We start from the raw sequence: 18940 nt of genomic DNA on the forward strand, positions 1-18940 counted from the left end.
TTTCTTTCTTTCTTTCTCTTTCTTTCTTTCTTTCTCTTCTTTCTTTCTTTCGTTCCTTCCTTTCTTTCTTTCTTTCTTTCTTTCTTTCTTTCTTTCTTTCTTTCTTTCTTTCTTTCTTTCTTTCTTTCTTTCTTTTTCTTTCTTTCTTTTTCTTTCTTTCTCTCTTTCTTTCTCTTTCTCTCTTTCTTTCTCTTTGTTTCTCTCTTTCTTCTTTCTTTCTTTCTCTTTCTTTCTCCCTCTCTCTTTCTTCTTTCTTTCCCTCCCTCCCTCCCTCCCTTCCTTCCTTCCTTCCTTCCTGCCTTCCTGCCTTCCTGCCTTCCTGCCTTCCTGTCTTTCTGCCTTCCTGCCTTCCTGCCTTCCTCTCTCTCTCTTTCTTTCTTTTTTTTTTTTTCGACAGAGTCTTGCTCTGTCATCCAGAGTGGAGTGCACTGGCACGATCTCAGCTCACTGTAACCTCTGCCTCCCAGGTTCAAGTGATTCTCATGCCTCAGCCTTCTGAGTAGCTGGGACTACAGGTGTGCACCACCATGCCAGGCTAATTTTTTTCCTTTTTTTTTTTTTTGTAGAAACAGCATTTCTCCGTTTTGGCTAGGTTGGTCTGGAACTCCTGGCCTCAAGTGATCCACCCACCTCAGCCTCCCAAAGTGTTGGGATTACAGGCGCGAGCCACCGCATCTGGCCCAGGGCCACATTCTTTACTATGCACTGTTGAGATGCATCACACAGCAACTCAGTGTTTTCTAATGTGTATGATGGAAATGTAGTTACTCTAGAATTCTAGAAGAAAATGAAGAATTGGCAGTAAAACAATATCTGGATTATTAGTTTTCTAAAGTTTATTTACAGACAGTTCCAGAACTAAATGGGCATCTTACCTATGTATTGCCACACCTCTCTTTCTCCCTTCTGCAATTAGAGTGACAGCAATAACTCATTACCCTATGTACAAAGAGAGAATTGCCACAGCTAGAATTGTCTTTAACTGTAATCTAATCCCACTTACTATTCACAAATCAGAAAACTGAGGCTCAGGTATAGAAAGAGACTTGCCTGGATTCACAGCTACTTCTTGGCAGAGGTGGTTCTAGAATCCAGGTCTTTTAACACCTAATGTTAGGTTGCTTCCTCTGCAATTTCCCAACTTAATGTCAAATGCACTCTCTTATTTCACCCTCTTATTTTTCCTCATTCCCAAACCATCATGATAGTTCTTGTTTCTTGCTTGAGAGCAGGGACAACCTTCCTGGACTATGACTGTAGCGATAGTGATGTTGATGCAGGTGCTTCAGCACTTCAGCATGCATATGCTCATTCTCTCTCTCTCTCTCATACATACACACACACACACACACACACACAACTCCAAAAACATTGCTGAAGTATATGAATGCCTTTATTAACTTAATATATCTGGTAGACATAGTAGAGAAGAGGAGTAAACAGAGGTTAGTGGAGATGAAAAAGAGAGGATAGAGTTGGAAAATATCATCCAGAAGCAAAGGAACCAGGCAAAATGAGAATTCAGACCTCAGACCATTCTACAAGTTGATTCAAAATATTAATTTGGCTTCCTGAATTTTTCACTTATTGTGATTTTGTCAGTAGAAATAGCATATAATAGTAATGATGATGAGTTTTCTGAAAATAAAAAGTGTAAATTAATGCTCCTCCCAAAGAAGTCCTGTACACAATACCAAATCCACAAGAACTTATGAAAAGAAAGTTTAACCATTTATATGTCGAAGTATGCACATCTGTTTCCATAGAAATACTAGTGACCCAGAAATCAGGGAATAACATATGTTTTATAAATTTTTGCTATTCATTATTTCCAGTGGAAATTCCATCAAAAGATTGGTAGGGTTTTTTTTTTAACAAAGTAATATATAATTTTAAATTGAACCCTCATCAGCAATTAACTTCCTGAAATCTACTTGGACAGACTTTTCCAAAATATAGATGATACAAAAAATATTACTTTCCAATTCTATGCCATTAATCCTGATTGGCTGGTTGTGATTTTTCCTTCATTGGCTATAAATTAGCAGCTAATATGGAATAGAAGATTTTCATTAAGTATTTTCTGGCTTAGAGACAATTAAACACGTATAAATGCAGAGAGACTTACAGAGAAAAGGTGGGATGCAGCAGCAGAGTAGAAAACACATTAGGCTCACTAGACTGAAAACACAAAATCTTGGCTTTGTTACCACTAATTTTCTCTTCGTGTCAAAATATGTCACCTTAAGAGAGGTACTTCATTCTTTTGTGCCTCTCTTTGTCTCTTCTATGATAATAGTCAGAATACTGGCTTCTTACTTGCCTCATAGGGGTAATACAAAGGCATAAGGATGTCAATAACTATATTTTGGCAAGATGTTACTAGACAATGCTGCCCTTGTGTATTCAATAAAATTATATTAAATGCTTACATGTATAGTATCTATAAATTCATTTTTATATTAGTAGACTATAGAACTTTCCATGTTTATAAATGGCATGCTCATGCACTTAAATCACTAAAATAAAGTGTTTCCTTATGTTTATTGAAGGCAAAATGGTTAAGAAAATACTTTGTTCATGAGATAAATGTGTAAAAATAATACCTACTTTAACAACTTCAAAACACTCCTGGGAACCTTGCGCAACACTCAAAAACATGAAAAACAATCTTTGGTCTTGTCATCTTTACTCTAACACTGAAATAACAGCCCAGACATGTTGCTTTTTTAGACTAAAAGATGTACCTCTTTTGCCTTTTGAAGCACTTGAAAATTTAAAAAAGAAAAACTCAAAAACGCTGACTGCATAATAGCTGAGTATTCATGGTGGGTGTAGAACATGAAAGGTTACAGTATGGATCTGTGCCTACACATTTCTTTTCAACTCGAGCAGAATCCTCCTGCATCTGCTAACTCGGCAATCATGCGGCTGACAGATTTCTGGGTTTTCTAAATAATGCATGGGCTTTTCTTTTAACATGTCAGTGCAAAGGTATCAATTCTGCCCCAGTGTCTTTCATGATGTTCATTTGCCTTGACAGCATTCCATTAAACCAATGAGTTTCTCCCCTCCTGATGGTTCCTTAAATATTCATCCGAGTGATGTATTTGTTGTTTTTAAACGTATTATGAAGGATGTTTGCATTTATGAGAAAACTGCATGGCAGGTATAGTTGGAAAAAGAGGTAGAACAACAATCAAACTTTACAGCATGATGCTTTTCCTCATTCCTTTGATTCCTCCAACTCCCTCCCTCCCCGCAAACACCACCACCCTCTACCCTCCCAAAAGAAGGTCTACACTCAAAACATTTGAACTTCCTAAAGAAATAACACCGAAATATTTACTACTACTTGATATATCTCTTGAGAAAGCAAAAATATCTTTATTAAATAATGCAGGTTAACTTCAGCATCCACACTAGGAAAACAAATGCTTTGTTCTTTGCTCAGTGTTTTATGGGAGCAGGTACTGTCTCCAGTACAATGCATTGATGTTCCATTGATTATGTCTCAGTAGGAGGAACAAGCCTAAAAGCCAGAAAGTTAAAAGGGAATAGCATTTGTGCTCTATTTTTATAATGAGGTATGTAGTTTTCCTAGATGCTGCTGCCCATAAAATACAAACCTTGAGCATCTGCAGAAAATAACTTTTGCCTCCTGGTTAAAAATGATTTAGATGCAAATCAGTCCTAATGGTTTATAGAGGTTTCTTTGCAAATTTCTGCAAGCCATTTAAGATAAACATTAGGATTTTAGGATGATCACCTAGAGGAGGCACTTGTAACCAACCGTTTATGATGCAGCTAGAGAGACTTGACAATTTAATTCATACAGAAAAAAGAGAGACCTGGACTGAGAATGCATTAGGTTACGTGGACATGGTGTCAATTTACACATGGAGAATAATCCTTGTGAAGGAACAACCTCCTCTTTTTGCCAAGAAAGAGAAGATAGGCATCTTCAATAAGATTTGGAAATACCGTTCGTTAGGAAATATTAAAGGTTCAGAAAAGAACGAGGTAAACTTTGAAACAGGAAGCGTTTGTGTCTGGGACCCTAACTTTTAGTTCTTTTTTCTCTCCTGTTGTTTAAAATCTCTGTCCAGGGAATTCCCTCCTCTCATCAGCATTAGCTCTCAAACTTTGATTCACACCAACATGTAAACGACTCATAACTGTCAAAAATAGAATACCCTGGGTAGCTTTACAATTAACTTTATGCTTTGCATTAAACACATCCTAAGAGAGTTGGCAATGGCAGAAACACGACAATTTCTCAGAGTCCATAAAATTATCTTACTTATAGATAAATGTAGCTCTGAGGCAGTGTCTTTTGTTACTTCATTAATTATATCTAATTCTGAAAGGAAACATAACTCTTTAGAATCTGTGTCCATCAACTTCCCTCAGTAAGTTAAAAACCAAAACTCTCATACATGAGTGAAATGAATATTTCTTACAGCGAGTGCCTACATTGTTTCCATATTGAAGTTTTACTCCGAGAGTCAACGATCTTAATAGTGGTTTCTTGAAAGTTTCTCCAACTATATTCTTCTTTTATTATTAAAAAGCTACTAATTTTCAGTCTATAATTATTTTTTTATTTCACTTTATATTTTACTGTTTTATTATTTATAGTACAATTTTTGATAAATGTTTATCTTATGTGTAATCATTATCCATTTATCATTATCATGACATATTTATATACCAATAAAGAATATATATATGTGTATGGTACATAAATATAAATCTGTATGTATATAATATTTTGGGTGTTAATCCCTTTGAAAGGGGTCTCATTTAACTGTTGTTAAGGTTTAAGATTTAGGCATAATTCTCCATAGTAAGCCAGAAGAGAAGAGAAAAAAGTCTAGGAAGATATCACTCCCTTAAGGACTTACCAAAACCTATGAGAGTGTACCTTAAGACAGTTCACTCAGTGGCAACTTCCCCAGAATTTGTTTTTTCTTTTCTTTTTTTCTTTTTCTTTTTTTTTTTTTTTTTGAGACGGAGTCTCGCTCTGTCGCCCAGGCTGGAGTGCAGTGGCCGGATCTCAGCTCACTGCAAGCTCCGCCTCCCGGGTTCACGCCATTCTCCTGCCTCAGCCTCCTGAGTAGCTGGGACTACAGGCGCCCGCCACCTCGCCCGGCTAGTTTTTTTTGTATTTTTCAGTAGAGACGGGGTTTCACCATGTTAGCCAGGATGGTCTCGATCTCCTGACCTCGTGATCCACCCGTCTCGGCCTCCCAAAGTGCTGGGATTACAGGCTTGAGCCACCGCACCCAGCCTGTTTTTTCTTTTCTCCTTGTACTACTGTTCATGTTATTTCAGTAGAAGAAAACTTACATAACCCCCATCTCCCACCTTTGTTTGTTTGTTCGTTTTTGCTTTGTTTGAGACAGAATCTCGCTCTGTCACCCAGGCTGGAGGGCAATGGCGTGATCTCGGCTCACTGCAACCTCTGCCTTCCGGGTTCAAGCTATTCTCCTGCCTCCTGAGTAGCTGGGACTACAGGAGCGTGCCACCATGCCCAGCTAATTTTTTGTATTTTTAGTATTAGTAGAGTCAGGGTTTCACAGTGTTAGCCAGGATGATCTCGATCTCCTGACCTCATGATCTGCCCGCCTCGGCCTCCCAAAGTGCTGGGATTACAGGCATGAGCCACCTCCCACCTTTTGAAGTAAAACAGACATACCTTTATCCCAACTAGTGATACCTTCCTACTTTACGCTGCATACATTTCCTCCTTCTGAATCTGAACTGTCTTACCCCATATGTGACCAGAAGCCAAGGGTTAGAATGCCAGGCTAATTCTAGTAGAGCTGAGTCTATGAGAGCATTGGTCTTGATGACAATACTGCTATGATGACCCCTATGTGGCATAATTTATTTTCCTGCTCTATATTGTTTATACTACAAACTTCAGAAAAGTCAGAGGTCAATTCCTCTCTCCATATATCAACCAAACAATCATATTTCACTTCTTAAACTTTCTTTAAAGTCACAACCTTTGCTTTTATTGTTGAAGGCAATAAACTTTACTTTTTTGTAAAAAGTAAAGTTTTTTGTAAAAAAAAAAAAAAAAGAAACTTTAATGCTACCACTTGGCAGGATCAGCTTACCTCTAAAAAGGGGAATTACAATGTTGGAATATCAAGAAATTTGCATAAGAAAGACCATAGAGTGCGGAGCATCCAGGAAATGCATGGTGTATGAAAATCTATTTTTTGAAACCAATCTGTGAATATGTAATGTACAAAATTCACTTTGGAAATGTAAAATGTTTGGCATTTCTTCAAAGTGTTAAAAACAGAGTTATCATTGTACCCAGCAATTCTACTCCTTGGTATATATCCCAGAGAAATGAAACCATATGTCTACACAAATCTTGCACACAGATGTTTATAGTAATATTATTTATAATAGCCAGAAAGTGGAAGCAACCCAAATGGCCATGAACAGATAAATGGATAAACAAAATGTAGTATTTTCATAAAACGGAATCTCATTCAGGCATTAAAATAAATGAATTTCTGATACATGCTACAATATGGAAGAACCTTAAAAACATTATTCCAAGTAAAATAAGTCAGACACAAGAGGTCACATATTGTATGATTCTATTTATGTGAAATATCCAGAATAGGTAAATCCATACAGAGAGTACAATGTAATAGTAAATTAGTGGTTTCCAGGTTCTTGTGGATGCAGAGAAATGGGCATCCTAATGGGTACAGGATTTCTTCATGGAGTGATAAAATATTTCTGGAATTTGATAATAAGTTATTAAGACTAGAATTAGATAATGATAGTAGTTGTGTAAGTCTGTAAATATACTAAAACCACTGAACTGTACACTTCAAAAGGGTGAATTTTATGGTATGTGAATTTTACCTCAATAAAACTCACAAAATTTTCACTTTGGATACTACAGAACTTCCAAACCTTTCCATAAGGGCACAAGTATTTATTACTTGAGTTCCATGCATGAACTAGGTTCACTGTATATACTGATTATATCCATGACTGTGATGTTAATATCCAAGTATCATAGAAAAGTAGGATTTAGAAAAAATAATAGTGATTATATCTGAGTCCCTTACACTAATATGTCCAGTGTAAAGTAGAATCCATTCAATGTGGGAGATATTTAATGAGCTCAACTCTATGTGAAACTATATGCTTATTAAACTGCCTTTTAAAAAGTAAATAGAAACAAAATAAGAGTATATATGCATATGATGACAGTGCAGAATTACTATTATTTTAATTTTTAGATACATATATACTCTAAAGACTATCTCAAAATCAATATACGCTGTAAATTAACCTTTGAAATCTGGCATTGTATTAAGCAAATTACTATTGAATATTTTGTCATGTTCCATTGAATTCATGAAGGAACACTTCTTAAATGATAGCATATACCAATAATTACTTATAGTAAACTCCATTTATGAACACAATCTCTCAACATAGATATAACAATAATTTGTCAAAGGTTTTAGAAGATAAAATAAAATTATATTACTTTTTGGTCCAGTTTAAGAAGCATTGCCAATATTTTCCCATTCTGTTATTTTTCACCTGTTTGTACTTAACCTGTAAGGATAACATGTGTGTCTTGGAAGATATTGCAAATCAATTTGCAAATACCTTGAAGGGAACAGTATGCTGGATAACACCCTGCATGGCTTCCTAGCGATTGGGTCTTGTCAGGCGCATCTAATCTCCTGTGACAGAATGACAGCATGGGAGATAGAGGGGAAGCAATAGATATAATTTATTTTGACTTTACTAAGGTTTTGGAGACCATTCTAAACAATTGGCTCATCAATATATTGTGAAAATCCAGTCAGAGCACACACCTGAAGAGAGTTCCCAGCAGGGGCACGAAGAGTGATCACCCGTGAATAAATGTTAAGTTGAGGCAATGATACAAAAAAGTATTTTCCAAATCCCAAAAGCAGGAAAAACATTTCTGTCAGTGTACTGAACATGGACAGAGGCACATTTTGATCACATGACACTAACCTCAAACTTCTAAGGAAGGGTTCAGAACCTGAAGTGACATCACTAAGTGAAAGATTCTGTAAGGAATAAATAGTATGGACTATGAGAGCAACAGATTCAGGAGAGTACCCATTAAGTAAAAACAATACAAACAGAAGATGGGACTAGACTAATGAAGCTCAAGAATTATAATAATGAATTCTAAGGCAATATGATTATCCCAGACTCATTCATTATAACCAAAGCACCAAGAGAGAATACTTGGTTGAAATCACTTGTTTTGAACCACACAAAACTGTAGCAGAGCTAGATATTTAGCATTAATGTACAAAAAACCAGAAACACTAAATGAGAATAACATGTAGGAACCAAGACAATATATTCAACACTGATTACATCTTCTCAAAAGTGAAGTTCTGCCCTTTGATTTGATAATAGCATAGTTGGGGACAGGAGGAAGGTGGAGGACTAGGAAGATCAGAATGATTATGCGTTGGCTAATAGGATCTATAAGGATAGATCACATCATTTCAAATTATTAATTGTGAGGAAGAGATAACACTAGGCCAAACTCTGAGGTGACTGCATACAAACTGACCTTAATATTACTGACAAAACAAGAAATGTAATTCACTAGATGAGATATTAGGAAGAGACATAATAAACAAGTCCCCAGAAGTGAGAGTTGCTTACTCCTGGAATGAGTTATAGAAGGGTATTGAAAAAACAATAGGTTCTTCTGGCTTACTTTTTAAGGGGTCATAAGCACAGAAGAAAGATGGGTAAAGTAGTAAAAGTTGAAAATTATATCAGAAAAAACCCTCTCAAAACAGTTCTTGGTATCAGGAGCTAATAAAAACAGCAAGCCTCGCTTGATTCCCTAGAAACATCTTGCTCCATATCTAATGAGGTGTTTGGATAACATAAAGAAAGAAGGCAATCTTGGGATTTTCTAATTCAACTTTGCAAGTTAATCAACCATATACACTTTGATTCTCTCCACTAAAACTATATTTTCCAAAAGGTAAAGTACTCAACATCTGCTCCATGGAAGCAAAACTGACACAAAAGTCAGAACAAGCAGGGACTCGGAGGATAAAGATTTACATGGTTATAATCGTGGGTTCTCCAGAGAACATCACTGAGCATAGTTCTTCCTGAAATAAGCAATGCAGTTAAAAATACTCCATTTATTTCTACAAGTAAATGGGCAACCCTGGAAGTCTTTGTTATAGTTTAAAAATAGATTCTGCAACTGTATAACTATATTTCTAATTTGACAGCTACAATTATAATCATTCAAGCATCTATTTCCCACAAACTCTCTACAGCCATAACCTTTAGTGATTAATTATAAAGCTCCATGACAAATAGTACACAGACTAATTTCCTAAAACAATAAAAAACAGAATTTCTCATTTGGAGCTAAATGAAACATGAACAAGTTGTTATTCATGCTGAAATCTTGATGCAGAGTCATGGTGCAGCCATTATGGAAACTATTAAACAAACCTCAAATCAAAGAAACTATAGGTCTGCCTTCAAAGAGAAAATTCTGGTCTTGCATAAGAATATTCTAACTCCTATATTTGCTTTTTCTTTTAAAGCCTAATGGTATTCACTCTATTTTCATACTCTCCTGCCTCTGCTCTTGTCGAATCACCCAAAAATATCAACTTAAGCAAAATAGAAGATGTAAGAACTCCCAGCAGGAAAACTCTTTTTTTCACACACATTCAAACATCTCCACTAAATACGGCCTTCCAGTATTTTTAGGTCAGTGTGCTGCTTATTTCAGGATGTGTCAATAAATTTGGAAATTTCCTTAGGTCATGAAATACGTGCTCTCTGACCACCGTGGTTGGTTTTTTTGTGAAGAGCAAAATGCACAATGATTGATCTCATACCCTCTAGGAAGTTGGTACATTGCTGTACATTTCTCTGTTTAGTTCAATTGTGAAAGCATGATCTTTTAGTCTGTATTTTGATAAAGGCTTTCACAAATAAAAGCCAATACCTCCACAATTAAATGGCAAGAATCAATGGGTCATGGGGGGCTAGAATAAAAAGTCACAAGGAATATGCAGAGAAAACAAAATTTGATCCTTTTTAAAATGACAAGATAGATAAATATATTAACACCAGCAGAAAAATTTTAATTGAATACTTGGCATGTTTTTATACCTGTGGTATTATGCCTTCAGGTGATTTAGCCACTAATAACAATGATGAAATTAAAATAGTAATTCTGCCACAATAAGTCATTTAAAACAGAGTGTGCTCACTCTTAAATTGAAAAACAAACTCATTTTAAAAGTTTTCTGGTTACACAAACCATTGTGAAAATGGCTTATAAGAACCAAAAATTGGCCTCTCAAGAAAAATGTTCATATGACCACAAATACATCCAACAAAGAGAGACCATTCATTTATATTTATAATTGTGTCTTATAAAAACAAATGCCACTCATAAGGGAGAAAACAGGAAAGGTAATATGCCCTCAGCTTGATTTCAGAGCAGGGATATAAATCATTGAGTTTATACTTAAAACAGTATAAAATTCTAAATCATATTTAATAATTTATAATATTTGTGGCTCTAACTAGATTTTTTAATTTCAATTTTTAATTTTTGTGGGTACATGGTAAGTATATTTATGGATATATATTGAGGAGATATTTTGATACAGGTATACAAAACATAATAATCACATTAGGGTAAACAGGTTATCTATCACCTCAGGTATTTATCCTTTGTGTTATCCACAAAAAATACAATCCAATTACACTCTTTTAGTTATATTTAAATGTGCAATGAAATTATTTTTGACTATAGTAACCCTGTTGTGCTAGCAAATACTAGGTTTTATTCATTCTTTCTATTTTTGTACCCATTAACCCTCCCCACATCACCTCCTCACCTCACCCCCCACTACCCTTCTGAGTCACCTTCTACTCTCTATCTCCATGTATTCACTCATTTTAATTTTTAGCTCCCACAAATAAGTGAGGATATGCAGAGATTGTCTTTCCATGCCTGGCTTACTCCACTTAACATATTAACCTCCAGTTCCATCAATGTTGTTGCAAACGTCAGGATCTTGTTATATTTTTATGGTTGAATACTACTTCATTTTATATATATATATATATTTACTACATATTAAAATACATATATATGTATTTTATGGCTTGATTAATTGGACAGTTTCAGAACTTCAAGTGAAACATTTGTTTTCTATACTTTACTTAATTGAAGAGAAAAAATGATAATATCAAGAAAGAAAATCTAACAGAGATGTAGTCAAAATAGTAATTCCCAGAGTAGATCTTGAGGTCAGGTCAGGTCTCATCTGAAGTCTGGTAACTATTTTGTAAACAAAATATTAGTCAAGCCAAATTAAGGAAAATCTCCTTTATCAGCTGCATCTCAATGTCTAGGCTTATTGATTGAGACTCATTATAAAAGAAAGAAATTAGATTATGTAGCTTAAACTATACTAGAAAATTGATTCAAACATTAGAAGCATAATGTTATGATGGAAAGATCAAGGAACTATGAATCAGTGCGAGATCTCTCACTACCTAGCTGTGTGATTACTGGCCAATTTCTCATGCTTCATACATCATCTGTAGTATGAGGGGTTGGGATTTAATTATATGAAGTCACTTAGGACTCTAAATTTTAATTTTAGAGATCTTCGTCAATAAGATTATAAACAACAGGCGCTTTATAGTTAACCTAAAAATGTAATTGATCAAAACTTTATACTAATCAAACATAAAATTTCCTCAAGCCATGTCCTCAACTCTTACCCAACTCCTAGAAATGTCCTGGTGTCTCTGAGAATCACTATTTGAAAATGACTGTCTAGGGGAATAGTACAGTGTGTTTATTTTTTGAAGGTTTATTTTATTTTAATGATTGATCTATGTAATACCGAGGCCATTATGTACAGATAAGTGAGGGGAGCTTTATTTCTTGGTCTCTTCTGCACTGGACAAAGTCTTGATGATATACCCATTGGTCTGGAGGCACTCAACACAATGAGACAATCCGCTTAATGCTTCATTCAAAGCTATGCAATTTTTTTTCCTGATGTTCAATTTCACCTTCAACAAAGAACAATTCAAATTCTACATCCTACGATTGAATCTCTTTCTGATTGTCTTAGAAGTAATTTTTTCTTTCTCTATATTGTCACAGTTCTTCTTGTTGCTTTTATCACATTCCATGTTAGAGTATAGTCATTTATATATTGATTCATTTTTATCTCCTCTCCTACCTAGATCATAAGCATTTGAAATACAGTGATTTTTTTTTTTTTGTCTTCTCTCCTCAGACTACCAACATATTGCCTTTATAACTGTTGGAATATTGTACATTGTGGAGCTTAATAAATATGAAAATTGAATTTTGTTGAGAATCTTATTCAAGAATTACTCTAATCCCTCATGGAGTGGTTTAGAAATAGTCACTAGCCACACTGCTTATTTCGTTTATGTACTTGCCCTTCATGGAATGTCTATTATTTGCTAGTCACTTCAAATATACAACTGGAATTACTTACAACAAAATTGAAAATAACTGCATTTTATCACAATCTAACACTCACTTCTATGTCACCACATAAATGATGGAAACATTCAATGTTTATCCCTCTGGATACCTCACAACCCACTCAATTGAATATTTACCAAATTGACTGCTTTTCTTTGGCCTGATTAGATCTAGTACTTACCTTGTGAACAAAGTTTGACTGTTTCTCCAAGATCTAGCTTTCCTTTGGATTAAATAGCCAATCTCCCAGTCCTACTTGAACCATAAGCATTGAGAAAGAACATTCCCATAACTAGTAATCAGACCATAAATGCTATGACCCCTGATCTCCCTTGTTGGAATTAGCTATTTCTGTCGCTTCTTGGAAGGCACCAAAGTAGATAAAAGTTGGAAACAAAGAGAAATCAAGCCCAGTCTTTGATCTCAGTTTAAATGGTGAGATAGGTGACCCAAAGGGCAACAAGACACACTAGTCCCCAGATTACCAAAAATTTTCGGATCTAACATGCTTGAAATAAATTTTCATTTACAAATGATCATTTAGGAAACTGTAGTAGTTTCACTTTCCAGTAGAGCAGGGATTTCATTTATTCAGACTTTGAAATGTTTCAGAAACTTCATTTAAACCTATATAATAATAATTATTATTATACTTCAAGTCAGCTTCACTTCATTACATCAAGATAAGGATAATTAGATTGTAATCTCTGCATGGCCAAGGACAATCACTTCTGTCACTCAATTTCTATTGTACCAAGTATAACTTCGTAGACAGATGGAAATCTATACTTTATTTTATCACAATGATAGAGATATTCAGAATTAGGCCAGATTATATCTAGACAGGAAAATTATTAACTATTTAGCAAGTTTAAAATTAGGCACCAGTATAGCTCTCATATATGATAGCTCATTACAAAGGAGAGACATTAAAAACATTGTAGAAAATCTTTTTCCAGAAACTGGTATTCCTGAGACAAACATGAAAGAAATTACTGTGTGAACTCTCACTAATTTTTATTGGTAGAAAACACTGCTTTATAACAACATTGTATTATAAGAGGCTTCCTTTAGAATATTGGTCATTTCTGAGTTACTTTAAGTTTTGAAAGCCAGTATGAGTTAACTGGCATTAGGATTAGGAATCTGATAATCAGTTTTCTCACTGTATCTTCATTTTAACATTTTTTTTGAATTCCACGGTTTTGATAAAGTCAAATTCTCATTACAAACCAAGACTGAAGAGGAAGCATAACGTGGGAAAAGCAAACACTTTGGATTTAACTAGACACAAGACTCAAACTTAGGTCTGCAATTTACTAGCTTTGTGATTATAGGCAAGGCTGAACCTTTGTGCTTCTGTTTCCTGATCTATAAAATGGGAGTATTGAAAGTACTTTTTCTCAAGATTTAGGTAAAAATTAAATGAGTTATTATGTGAGATACTTAGTACATAGTAACTAATAACTATTCTTACTGTTGCTATTATTATTGTTTAGTGTTGTTTATTCTTATCTATGGGTTGTTTTCAGTTTCCAAGAACCCAATAAAATACACATTTTCCACTGATTCCCCAGTAAATTGCATCCAGGCTATGTAGAAAAAAGTCACTGTTAGCACTGGTTGAAGTGCAGTTCTCATCTTGCATTTCACCATGAAAATTTTAACTTTACATGAGGCGATCTACACTGTCTTAAAGTCAGAGGACTTTCTCATACTGGTTTCATTCAATAATTTTCCTCTTTAATTGCTCTTACCACTTTCCTGAAAAATAAAGCCCCACCATGCTTGAATTTCCAGGAGTCTAGAAAAAGAGATGTAAAGCTGCTGCCAATTTACCTATCACATTATGTTGAATTAAATTGCAGAATTAGTTTGGAAATCTTTGGATCCTAAAACCATCTTTAATTGCCTTTTTTTTTTTCTAAAAATATTTGGGGGACAGGGCCAAGATGTTGAACTAGAAGCAGTTCATGTGCACTGCTCTTATGGAGAAGAAAGCAAAGGGCTAGAGAACACTGCCGTGCAGGCCAATCAACAGAGAAATCATGTAGGGATCCATCAAGGCAGCAGGCAGAAACAGAGAACAGAAAGGAACAAAGCTGGCCACTAACCTGTTAGATATCAGCATCTTAAAAAATATCAGCTGAGTGCGGTGGCTCACACCTGTAACCCCAGCACTTTGGGAGGCCGAGGCATGTGGATCACCTGAGGTCAGGAGTTCGAGCCTAGCCTGGCTAACATGGTGAAAACCCTTCTCTACTAAAAGTACAAAAATTAGCCGGGTGTGGTGGTGGGCACCTGTAATCTCAGCTACTTGGGAGGCTGAGGCAGGGAGAATTGCTTGAACCCAGGAGGCAGAGGTTGTAGTGAGCCAAAATTGTGCCACTGTACTCCAGCCTGGGTGATAGAATGAGACTCCGTCTCAAAAAAAAAAAAAAAAAAAAAAAAAATAGGATTTCATATCCAGCCAAACTAAGCTTCATAAGCAAAGGAGAAATAAGATCCTTTTCAGACAAGCAAATGCTGAGGGAATTCATTACCAAATGGAAAAACATTTCATGTTCTTCAATAGGAAGAATCAATATTGTTAAAATGGCTAGGAGAACCTCTCAAACATGGAAAGGCTGAGTGAGTGAGAGCCCCCAGGGAGATTCCTGCTCCCCACAGCGACCTGTGCAAGACTGGGAATGGGGAATCACCCTGCTCCCCCGCACCCTTCCACCACACTTTTAGACTGAGGCAAAGAGTCACCTGAAGGTTTTGTGGGGGCAACTCCTAAATCCAAGAGGACCTCCACAAGTCTTGGACCCTGGGACAAGCCAGCACAGGTGTCACAGAGCCAATAGAGGCCACAGTTGCAACGCCGGGGAGCATTAACATTGTTCCACCACTGCTTTTCAGCTAGGGCTCAGCTCCAGCTTCTGGCCCATCAGTCCTGCTTTGACCCAAACTTGGCTACCACCACCCAACTCTGCCACTGGTAGCCAATCGAGCAACAATTGCTAGAACCTCCATATGTTCCTCTACTAATAGCATCTTTAACAAAATTTCAGTCTTTTGATCAATTTTTAAAAAGAAAAAAGAATGAAAAGGAACAAACAAAATATCTGAGAAATGTGGAAGTATGTAAACCCCCACAAGCACTTCACATGAAGATTTTCCCCAAGACACATAATCATCAGATTCTACAAGGCTGACATGTAAGAAAAAATGGTAAAGGCAGCTAGAGAAAAAGGACAGGTCACCTACATAAGGAAGCCCATCAGAATAACAGCAAATCTCTCAGCAGAAACCCTACAAGCCAGAAGAGGTTGGGGGCCTATAGTTAACACTGTTACAGAAAGGAAATTCCAACCAAGAACTTCATATCCGTGACTGGGCGCAGTAGCTCACACCTATAATCCCAGCACTTTGGGATGCCGAGGCAGGTGGATCACCTGAGATCAGGAGTTCGAGACTAATCTGGCCAACAAGGTGAAACCCCTTCTCTACTAAAAATACAAAAATTAGCCAGGTGTGGTGGCGGGCACCTGTAATCTTAGCTACTTGGGAGGCTGAGACAGGGAGAATTGCTTGAACCCAGGAGGCAGAGGTTGTATTGAGCTGAGATCGTGCCACTGCACTCCAGGCTGAGCGATAGAGTGAGACTCTGTCTCAAAAAAAAAAAAAAAAAAAAAAAAAAGAATACATATTCGGCCAAACTAAGCTTCATAAGTGAAGGAGACATAAGATCCTTTCCAGACAAGCAAATGCTGAGGCAATTCATTACCAAATGGAAAAACATTTCATGTTCTTGGATAGGAAAAATAATATTGCTGAAATGGCCATACTGCCCAAAGCAATTTCCAGATTCAATGCTATTACTATCAAACTATCAATAATATTCTTCACATATCTACAGAAAACTATTCTAAAATTCATATGGAACCAAAATAGATCCCGAATACCCAAAGCAATCCTAAGCAAAAAGAACAAAGCTGAAGGCATCACATTACTTGCCTTCAAATTATATTACATGGCTACAGTAAACAAAACTGCATACTGCAGGTACAAAACAAACACATAGACCAATATTACAGAATAGCTAACCCAGAAATAAAGTCACAGACCTGAAACCATCTGATCTTTAATAAAGCTGACAAAAACGAGCAAGGGAAAAGGACACCCTGTTCAATAAATGGTGCTGGTATAACTGACTAGCTCTATGCAGAAGACTGAAATTGGACCTCTTCTTTACAGCATATACAAAAAATCAACTCAAAGTGGATTAAATTCCTAAAAATAAAACCTCAAACTGTAAAAACCTTGGGAGATAACCTAGGAAATACCGTTTTGGACATAAGAACTGGCAAAGATTTCATGAAGAAGATGCCAAAAGCAATTGCAACAAAAGTAAAACGTGAGAAATGGGACCTAATTAAAGTCAAGAGCTTCTGAACAGCAAAAGAAACTATCAACAGAGTAAGAAGGCAACCTAGAGAATGGGAGAAAATATTTGCAGTCGATACATCTGACAAAGGTCTAATATCAATAATTTTCAAGGAACTTAAACAAATGTGCAACCAAAAAACAGCCCTGTTCAAATGTGGGCAAAGTACATGAACAGACACTTTTTTAAAGAAGATATACATGTGACCAAGAAGCATATGATAAAAACTCAACACCATTGATTATTAGAGAAATGCAAATCAAAACCACAATGAGACAACATCTCACACCAGTCAGAATGGCTATTACTATAAAGTCAAAAAATAAGAGATGCTGGCAAGGTTGTAGCGAAAGGGGAATGTTTATACACTGCTGATGGAAGGGTAAATTAGCTCAACCATTAGGGAAAGCAGTGTGGTGATTCCTCAAAGAACTAAAAACAGAAGTACTATTTGACCCAACCATCCCACTACTGGTTATACACCCAAAGGAATATAAATTGTTCTACCATTAAGATATATGCACACATATGTTCATTGCAGCACTTTTCACAATAGCAAAGACATGGAATCAACCTGAATGTCCATCAATGAGAGAGTGGATAAAGAAAATGTGGTAAATGTGCACCATGGAATACTATGCAGCAATAAAAAACAATGAGATTATTTCCTTTGCAGGAACATGGATGGAGTGAGGCCATTATCCATAGCAAACTGATGTAGGAACATAAAATCAAATACTACATGTTCTCACTTACAAGTGGGAGCTAAATGATGAGAACATATGAACAGGAAAAAAAGGAACAACAGGCACTGGGGCCTATTTGAGGGAGGAGGGGGTAGCAGGAAGAAGTTCAGAAAAGAAATAAAACTGTTGGGGACTATCTTTAGTACCTAAGTGGCAAAATAATCAGTATGTACACCAAAACCCCAAATCAAATATTTACCTATTTAACAAACCTGCACATGTACTCCTAAATCTAAAATAAAATTGGATACTTCTTAAATCTTTCCTTTATTTATGTGTCCATCCTTCCACTTATCCATCCATCCATCTTTCCATCTGTTCATCCATTCATTCATGTGTGTTGATAGTTATAATTCCACCTACCTTCAAAAGAGATCTGAGGGGTCTTATGATCAAGGCCAAGGTAAAATGATCACAGGGTAAAAGAAAGAAACAAGTAACATGAGAGGAGAGGACTTTCCACTCTACAAGTCACCGCTGTTTTCTTTTCCTTTCATCCATCTTTTCTTCTTTGCCTGCTCCCTGTTCTACCTCTTTTCATTAATCCCTGTCGATAACGCCTGGAGTCACCCAGCACTTTCCTTTATCTAAGGAAATGGTACTCCAGCTGAAAAGACTTCAGCCCAGCCAACCTGGACTGTCAGCATTGCCTTTCAGTGGTAAATTATTTAGAATAGGATGGAGTAAGAAACCTGGGGTGATGCTGGAGTGCAGCAGTCTTTGTCAGGCAGAGAGCACAATGGCTAGCACTATAGGAATTATAATTCAATTCCACCACAGCAAAACAGTGAAGATAACTAAATGTTTCCAAAACGAGATTAAGACTTGTAACTGTTTTCTAATGTCAGTGTACAAATGCTAGCAATAGGGCTAAGCATCCCTCTTGAGTATCTTTATTTATTTATTTATTTTTTATTTTTTTAGAAAATAGATACCCATTTTATTTGTCTTCTTGGTGTTGAATCTTCTTTATTATTATTATTATACTTTAAGCTCTAGGGTACATGTGCATAACGTGCAGGTTTGTTACATATGTATACTTGTGCCATGTTGCTGTGCTGCACCCATCAACTCGTCAGCACCCATCAACTCGTCATTTACATCAGGTATAACTCCCAATGCAATCCCTCCCCCCTCCCCATGATAGGCCCCGGTGTGTGATGTTCCCCTTCCCGAGTCCAG

At 36.2% G+C, this 18940-nt stretch overlaps 1 protein-coding gene across 2 annotated transcripts in view; it reads right to left on the reverse strand.

The window, feature by feature from the left end:
- Positions 1–18940, reverse strand: part of DACH2 (dachshund family transcription factor 2) — a 670017-nt gene that overhangs the window by 174190 nt on the left and 476887 nt on the right. The gene's annotated exons all lie outside the window — the stretch shown is intronic.

The sequence above is a fragment of the Theropithecus gelada genome, chromosome X (genome assembly GCF_003255815.1).
Source record: "Theropithecus gelada isolate Dixy chromosome X, Tgel_1.0, whole genome shotgun sequence".
NCBI lineage: Eukaryota > Metazoa > Chordata > Mammalia > Primates > Cercopithecidae > Theropithecus > Theropithecus gelada.